Genomic DNA, 9,020 nt, shown 5'->3' with positions numbered 1-9,020 from the left:
ATAGATAGATAGATAGATAGATAGATAGATAGATAGATAGATAGATAGATAGATGTCCAAAACTCCCTGGAGGATTCTAAGAATTGAAACCAAACTATGGTTGATACTCAGCTGAATAGAAGTAATTGCTGCCTTTTATAGTCAGAGCATCTTTTGGGATCTTAGTTGATGGCAGAAATGCAACTTTTGCTTCTTTCAACCATCACCACAGGACTCTTGATTTTATTTACTTTCTTCTACTGCCAGTCAAAGTAGATAATACAGGGCTAGATGGAACAATGCCCTGATAGGAGTATATTAGGCAGCTTCTTATGTCCTTAAATTCATAATATCCTGGCACTGAGAGGCACCAGCTGTCTCATTTGTCCTGCCATAGAGCAATAGTTTTTCATCTTGTGTTCCAAGGAAGCCTGGGGTTCTCCACTAACTGAACAGATGATCAGAAATGGCAAATGAAACTTTTTTAAAAAACTGCTTTCATAGTCTCTTCTCCACACAGGACATAGTTAAACTGTAGAAATTGCTACTACATCATATAGAGATGCCCACTAATATAAAAAGCTGTAAAAGATGGCTGTACACAGATGGCATTCTAGGTGTCTATTGGTGGCAACTAGTCTCGATGGATTATATAATGGCTCTAATAGTAGAGGTAGTACGCACCTGGATATCAGTTGTTGGGGAGGGTCCAGTTATGTTCATATCCTGCTCATATTGTTGGTCACTGTGGGAAGAAAATACTGGACTAGGTAACCTTTTGATTAGATCCAGCAGGGCAATTCTTATACTGTGTTCACTATTCATTTCCCACTACATCATACAGACAGTACTGGGTATGTTTTAGGACAGATTATCAGTTCAAACAGGGCAACAATGAGACATAAGAGATGTGGCCAGTGTTCTCGATCAGCACCAAACAGTCTGCAGGATTAGAGAATCATATGGCTCTTGCCCCAATTTCAAAAGGCCCCTGGATCAGTACAAACCTCTGACAAAAACACTCTGTTCATCTCCCAAAATCCTGCTGGGAAAGGATGGGGGAGATGAAGGGAAGCAGGGGAGAAGGACCAATAGAAAGAAAAAAATAGCCTTGGCTAATTTTGGCTTTGCTCACCTTTTAATGCCAGCATGATGCCCCAGACAAAGTACCCCCGCACAGGAGACAAAAGAGGTTCTGTGTGATGAATCTTGCCCATCATTAGTTTATTGTATATATTTTCACACTTTTCCTCTGCTGACAGGGCTCCCAGAATGATTTATATAAGGTCAATAAAAACAATAACAAATCATGAAAACCCTGTATGCTTTTAAATTGCCTGTTTAAAAAGAAGTGGCAAATGATAGCAATATGTCTTGCTGGCTTCTTCTTTCTCTCCCACTCACAGGACCCTTGATTCTAATAGCTTCCATGAGGAGAAGGAACAATTCAGTTCCTGGTGGAAATGACAATGACAGAGACAGCTTTGCTGACTTCTTTCTCTCCTGCATACAAGGCAGTTTGACCAAGACAAGGGGCCGAGAATGCTTTGCCATCCATCGTGTGTCATGCCTCTTTTGCTTTGCCTTCTTTCCAGTGTGGAACTCCAGATTTCTACAAGATTTCAAATAGTAACTTAGTGAACATCCTATTTAAGGCTGTCAGAAACTACTCATTCCCCACAGTTCAGAAAATCAGTCTTCTGTATTCAGACAGTAAACTTTTTATTTCAGTAGCTGGAGCAGTTCACAGTTAGACATATGCAGACAGAATTACCATCATCCACTGATACCAGGCTATAGTTAGCAATGACCTGCCCTCTAGTTTCTTGGGCATTACCTTGTTTTATTAATTCAGATATACTTGCCCATATCATAGTTTGCTTCATTAGCTGCCATGCACTTTCATTTCTGAAAACAAATCTATGATTATCCAGATCGTACTACCCCCCTGACTCTCTCGGAGATCTGGGATAAAATCCATAGCAATGTGTGACCAGGGTGTGGCAGGAAGTGGCTGCAGCAGCCCTTTGGGCTTTCTCCTTATCCTTTTGGACATGGCACAAGTAGGACACCCTTTGGCATAGATTTCTACATCTTCGCATACCCCCTGCCACCAATAACATTTTTGCAGGAGATGCCACATTTATATGAAGCTAAAATGTCCAGCTGGTTTACTTTTGCGGCACAGTTCTCATATCTTGGTTCTGAGGTTGAGGGGTACATAAATCATATCCCCCTTACACCACACCACAACTTTTAACTCCAGTTCATTTTGGTGTTCAGTGATCCATGAGTCTGATGCAGCTGCCTCCCTTAAGCTTTTGGTTGAATAGATCAACCCCAACAGACTCCTGTGAGTACTCTTTTGTTTGGCTCCATGTGGTCACTGCCAAACCTAACGGCTGGGGTGAAAATATAGTGTCTGTTGGGGCCTCCCTCTTGCTTTTAAAGGGATGATGTTATTCAGAGGGATGAAGTTATTCAGCATTTGTCTCTCAGTCTTAATGAGCAAGATGAGATGGTCCAGATTCCAATAGTTCCAGGGTAGGGCTGCCAGCTTTTTCTGGCTCTGATTGGAGCCTGTTATCTTGGCTCTTCTATTCCTTTTGTCTGAGGAGGCTAGGTAGAGTGTGACACCCAGACTGAGTAGGAATGCCTAAATTATTCTCCAAATACTTGATATCCCCAGCATTTTCAGAATGGGGTGAGAGGCATTTTGCACTAGAAAGGTACAAAAGAGTACTGTGTTTTTTAAACAGGAGTTGTCAAAGGTATTGAATGGTTCAGCACCTTGAACAGCTTCCATAAACCACTGGAATAAACTGGAATAGGTTCTGTAAAATCCAGCATACATTAATTGCTCCAGACCACTGGGACCATTAACTCCTTCTGCTGATAAGTAAATGCTTATGCTGCTAAAACACCCTCTCCTCTCCCTTGCTGTTTTTCCATTGGAAATACTCTCCTTCCAGGAATATGCCGGCTGCAGCATTTTGCTATTATAGTTGGATGTAATACACGCTTTGGTCCCACGTTATGTAGGGAAAGGAGGCAGCCATCCTTGTGATGTGCAAACAAGGGGCTACTAATATTTTAGGTACCCCTTCCTTCCTCAATTTAGCAAGACTCTGCGCCTGCTTGTAAACTGGCTCCACTGGCCTCCTTAATCAATGTGCTGGAATCAACTCTTTACTGAACATGTGGTCAAGGTCCACAGAAAATCCCATTTAAATTGAATCACGTTGCATGAAAGGAAAAAAACAACAACAGGAAGATATCAAAGCAAGAGATAAAAGTTAGCTAATAAAACTGAGGGACATGAGATTGATCTCCTTGTGGTGTCCTTTTTTTTGCCACGATACTAGAAGTGTATGATGGATTTGTCTTTAGGATGGCAAATCAGTCCCCACAAAAGACTAAAGCAGGCAGAGATTTGCATATGCTAAATTTATATGTAACCATGGAAAACAAAAATAATTTTCTAATTTAAATAGAAATAAAATACAGCTCTCTATAGTGGTGAAATACAATACAACTTGCTATAGATGCTGCCTTTAGCAACATAAATTATGTTACACATGGAGAATTACTTTTTTTGGCCAATGAGGAGCAGATGTATCCAGCTGATAGTGGTGGGAACATGTGGAACTATTGCAGATGCATAATTATGACCCTGGAATACTGTGTTAATGTGTATCGTGGATTGTCTGTGCACATTGCACTTTGCACATTGTGTATTGCCACTGTGCATGGCACAATGAGTTGACATTCTTTGTTTCTCAAACATTATATTATGGTAGTATTCAGTATAGCGAGTACTACCGTATCTCCACTGGAGGATGTTTATGCTATGCTGAGATAATGTTGAGACATTGTTGACTTAGAATGACCTAGACTTGATTATTGTTGGTGATTTTAATAATTTTTGGGACCCTTTGTTAGACAGAAATACACTTCCACCAAGGAAACAATCTATGGTGAGAGCTATTTTACAGGCATATATGGATGAATATGATTTAATTGATGCATCAAAAACTGTACACCCAGGAGATATGGAGTGTACTTTTATCATTCTGGTCCAGCATAACTGTTTCAGATCAGATTATTTCTTAATTTCTACCTCTTGGGTCAGAAATATAAATAGATGCAAAACTGAATCCTTGATAATATCAGGCCATATGCCAGTTTGTCTAGAATTACACTTTTCCAATGTTCCTAAACCTTTAGTCTCTGGCGAGTTAATGTCTCACTTCTCAATGATGAAAAGTTTAAGGCTCAAATGTCAGCAGAGCTAATGGAATATTTTTAAATGAATGAAGACTCTGTGAGTTCATACACTATTGAATGAGAAGTATGTAAAGCCTACATTTGATGTAGAATCATCTTCTCATTAAAAAAGACTTAAAAATAAAAAAAGGAATTATATAACAAGCAGCAGAAAAGTCTTATATCTGAATTTGCTGTTTATCCATCTGAACAACTTTATCAAGAATTGTAAAATGTTAAATATCAATTGAATAACATTCTCTCACAACAAACTGGACTTTTTTTTTACATGACTACGGCAAGCATTGGAAAAATGAGGAATGTCTTAACAAGATTCTGGTGCATCACCTTAAGCATCAATGGCAATGCAATATTATTTCAGCTGTCAAAGGTAAAAACAGTAATTTATATACACTGGCTACAGTTTTAGAAGTTTTATGCAGATTTACACAACTTCAGTAACGATATTAACCAACAGGATATTGAGACTTTCTTTTTATATATTTACCTTGTCTTAGCGTATCACAGCAGTAATTTATTTTGGAACTTTTACACGTAGAGGAAATTATCAACATCACAGCAAGTATGAGAACTGGAAAGTTTCCTTTGTTATTATTAAATGATGGTTCTAGTACCCTGATACCTAAACCTGATAAAGATAATATTTGCTGTGCTAACTACCCTCCTAGTTAGTGTTGATATAAAAAATGATGATTAATCATGGCCAGCATCCATAGTTTTTTGTGGGGTTTTCGGGCAATGTGGCCATGTTCTAGAAGAGTTTCTTCCTGATGTTTCGCCAGCATTTGTGGCTGGCATCTTCAGAGAATGCTTGCCTGGAAGAATAGCAAAACGAGGACTCAGCAAATGGTAAACCACTCAGAGTCAGGGGCTTTCCCAGCAGATAATGATCACCAATTAGCAGACATTAATCCTCTTTTGTATTAGCCTCCCAGCCTGAGGCCAGCCATCAGAACAGAACAATACACAGGCAAATAACTCCTGCTTTCCCAGGCTCACACAGTATATATACACCCACTTTTTCCAGGCAAAGCATTCTCTGAAGATGCCAGCCACAGATGCTGGAGAAACGTCAGGAAGAAACTCTTCTAGAATATGGCCACATAGCCCAAAAACCCCACAAAAAACTATTAATAGACCTAATTTGATGAAAGATATTTCACAAGATATAAAGAGATTGTCGAACTTAAAGATAGTGTGGGGTAAGGTATTGAATGTTGTACTTAGAATTATTTATGTTATTCTTGAAATTCCTCTACTTAGACTTTGCAAATATTTTCAAAACCTAAATACATTGTTTAGGAGATTTCTTGGGGGTTCATATTCTCCTGGACTTTCAATGAGAAAGATACAAATTCTTGCCAAAGAGAGAGTGTTTGGCCTCTGAAATCTTGTAATTTTTTGACATATTTGCTTAAAGTAAGTTATCCATTATGTTTAGTCAAGAAATCTTCATTGCTGGCACCTTTGTTTCAACTGGACACTGCTTGGTTCTCATTTTATTTTAAAAAGGCAGTGTTTCGCCAACAATTTCAGCAGTTAGAATTGTGTGGCAAATATTGACTGGTCAATTGCAGTTTGATCCATACATTCATGCCAAGCTGATTTTATGGGGAATCAAGATTAGCAATTTTGTAAGGAGCCATATTTATGGATGGTATAGGCCAACAATGGGATGGATACTTTAAATCAGATACTTGGTGTCGATTATGAGTTGGCTTTGAGCCCTTTTCAATTTTACAAGAGCAGTTTAAAACATCTTTATCAGCTAAATGGCAATGTCTAACAACTGAAACGTTGGCTGCAGTGCAGATTTGACTCTGCAGCTTTAAGTGCATTTGAGGTTCCCTTAATATTGTGCAGTCATGCTGGCCACATGACCCACAGAGTAGTCTCTGACAACGCTGGTTCTTTGGCTTAGTTGAGATGAGCTCCACCCCCTACAGTCGGGCACAACTTGACAACCTTGTCAGTGGGGAATACCTTTATCCTTTACTTGTAAATTTCTGTTATCTATAAATACATATGACATGTGATGTTTAAAGCAAGAATTGGAAAATATTGGTCACCACAGCATCTAGTCAAGAAAGGGCTTTCTAAATCAGGAAATGGTTGGATATGCAATAATGCTAGTATTTCCTTAATGCATATGATTTGGAGTTGTCATATAATAGATACATTATAGGAGGATGTAATCACATGAGTAAATTTGGTTTTGGAAAGTTCCTTGATATTCAGGGACATGCATATTTTTAAAAATTAATTATCTGTTTCTTGGAAATTGACAAATGGCCGATGGAAGTGGATTTTTCATACCCTTTTGAGCTGATACTTCATTATTGGAAAGATAATTTTTCTTCACCTGTGATCCAATAGATAGACGATCTAACAACACTTGCAGCATTTGAGAGAATTATGTATAGATGAAATTTACAGATTGATTTATATTGGGGCATTTGTTCAGTTTTTAATAGAAACAGCTAATATGGTAATTTTCCCTCCTTTTGTGTTTTTATTTTCTTGCCTCTGTGTATGTAACTGAAATTCCCTTTGAATGCAAACAAAAACAAAATCCAGTATAAGATCTTGTCATCTGTGTGTCTGCTCACTCTACTGTCCAAGTACTAACTACTGATAAGCAGTTTAAGCACCCTGGTTATTTATATTTCACCATGATTTGGACTGGATAGGCCCTTCAAAAAGAGCAAACCTTCAAACAGAGGGCTTCAGAATGTTCAGTCACTCTAGGACTGGTCTTTACTGCAAAGGCTTGTTAGGTTTCATCTTTCAGTGGTGGCAGGTGACTTCCATCTCAATGGTGCAGTGAATCTGCTTTTGATGTTATTCCAAACTTAATGTTATACAAGCTATACAAGGTACTGAACCCTATCCCCAAAATACATTCAGGACCTTGGATAGTTACAGTCAATGAAACCCAGAGAAGATTCATTGCATCCCTTATGTGGAAGCTTCCGGCTGTCATGGCCACTGCAAATGACAGCCCAAGCCGGTCAGTGTCTTCTCCTTCTGTTACTCCTGTTATAGAGAGTAGAACCAGATGGAAACAATGGGAGAAATGTCACTGAACTGCTAAAATAAATGAGACTGGAGTGGACCCATTTGTTATGTCTCCACACTGCATCCCCGTTCTATGGCAGGCCTTTTGGGCTAATCACCCAAAAGGAGGCTAATCTCCTCCTCCTGTATAATCCACCCCATACACTCCAGTCAGCCTAGATTAGGTTGGCAACTGTCAGCCAGAGTACCTTTACTTCCACTGCCCCAGCCTGTGGAACAACTTGCTGGAAGAGATTCAACAGCTGGATGTGTTGTCTGAATTTAAAACAACAATAAAGATCAGTCTCTTCCAGCAGGCCTATCCAGCTGATTTTTAAATGGTAAATTTTAAATGATGTATTTTATATGTGGATTGTTTTAGTATGTATATATCTTGGCGCGTTACAGACTGCCCAAAACGTGCGGTCTCGCGCCACTGCCGGTTGCTCTGCGAGGGAGCTGCAGCAGCCAAACCACGTGGCTCCCTCACGGAGCAAAAAGAAGCCCCAAAATGATGCTTATTCTTGCGCCCTGGATGGGATGCCGTGAGGCGCTACTCGCGCACTCGTGGCGTCATATCTGGGGCGCGATGTGCGGACGCTATGCGTCCGGCACGTGCTAGGAGTGAGGCTGGTGTGGACGCTAGGTCCTCGGCCAACCCCTAGCACGTGACGGGGCCGCTGCAAAGGCCCGTTTGTAACAGGCCCTTGTTTGTTATTTTAAGTTGAGATGTGTTTTTAACTGATGTTGTGTATTTGTTGGTCTATTGTTGTCCCCTGCCTTGATCCATGGGGAGAGGCGAGTAAGATAATAATAATGATGATAACCCTGATGGAGCAGTGGTTAAATGCCAGTACTGCAGCCACAACATTGCGAGTTCCATCCCAGAGGGCTCCAGGTTGACTCAGCCTTCCATCCTTTCGTAGGTTAGTAAAATGAGTACCCAGCTTATTGGGGGCAATTGGTTTGCAGAGTGTAAACCGCTTAGAGAGTGTTGAGTTCACTATGAAGTGGTATAGAAATGTAAATGCTATTGCTGCTGCTGATGATAATGATGATGATGATGTAAATGGCAAAATGGGCAGGTGCAGGGGTTATGGCAAGGTAGACCAATCAACTGCTGCAGAAGAACCCTCTTGGCCCACTCCTTCACTTGGACTAGTGGACCCCTCAAACTTCCACTAAAGCTGAGGATTACCTGTTGTTGCTCACAGAACTTTGCAGTCTAATCCTAGGCAGAATTAGGAATGCTGAAGCCCTTCGTGTTCAGTCCATGTAGACCTATCTGATTCTGGGTAGCACTTGGAAAAGCTCCTGGTTTGGTCAGCAGTTCCCAGAATCCTCCTATCATGATGGAACATTTCCAAGCTCTGTTCCTGGTTGACTTTGTCCACTGCAAAGTATTCCATTTGGTTCATGGACCTGTTCCCCCCCCCTTTCTTTTTTCTACAGTCTCATCATTTTAGAGGCTTATTTAAGACTACAGATCACAAGGCCTATTCTGGAAGGATAAGCATTTTGAGAGAGTTTTCCTGTCTGTAACAGGTGGCTGTAGTATTAGGAAAGGAAGTGCGGCAGATGAGCTGTCAATCCTAGGTACCAGGTGGCAAAGAAAGAAAGATCCAGACTGACTATTTTGAGCCAATCCTATACAGATAAATGCACAATTTGCACTGTGAGTGAAAGAGATGTCTTTA

The 9,020-nt window shown here is 40.2% G+C and overlaps 1 protein-coding gene across 1 annotated transcript in view; it reads left to right on the top strand.

The window, feature by feature from the left end:
* The window catches only part of HYI (hydroxypyruvate isomerase (putative)), a 46,123-nt gene that overhangs the window by 2,348 nt on the left and 34,755 nt on the right, over positions 1–9,020 (top strand). The window lies entirely within an intron of this gene.

Source organism: Sceloporus undulatus, chromosome 4, assembly GCF_019175285.1.
Source record: "Sceloporus undulatus isolate JIND9_A2432 ecotype Alabama chromosome 4, SceUnd_v1.1, whole genome shotgun sequence".
NCBI lineage: Eukaryota > Metazoa > Chordata > Lepidosauria > Squamata > Phrynosomatidae > Sceloporus > Sceloporus undulatus.
The sequence above is the reverse complement of the archived record's forward strand: the minus strand, read 5'-3'. Positions and strand labels throughout refer to the sequence as shown.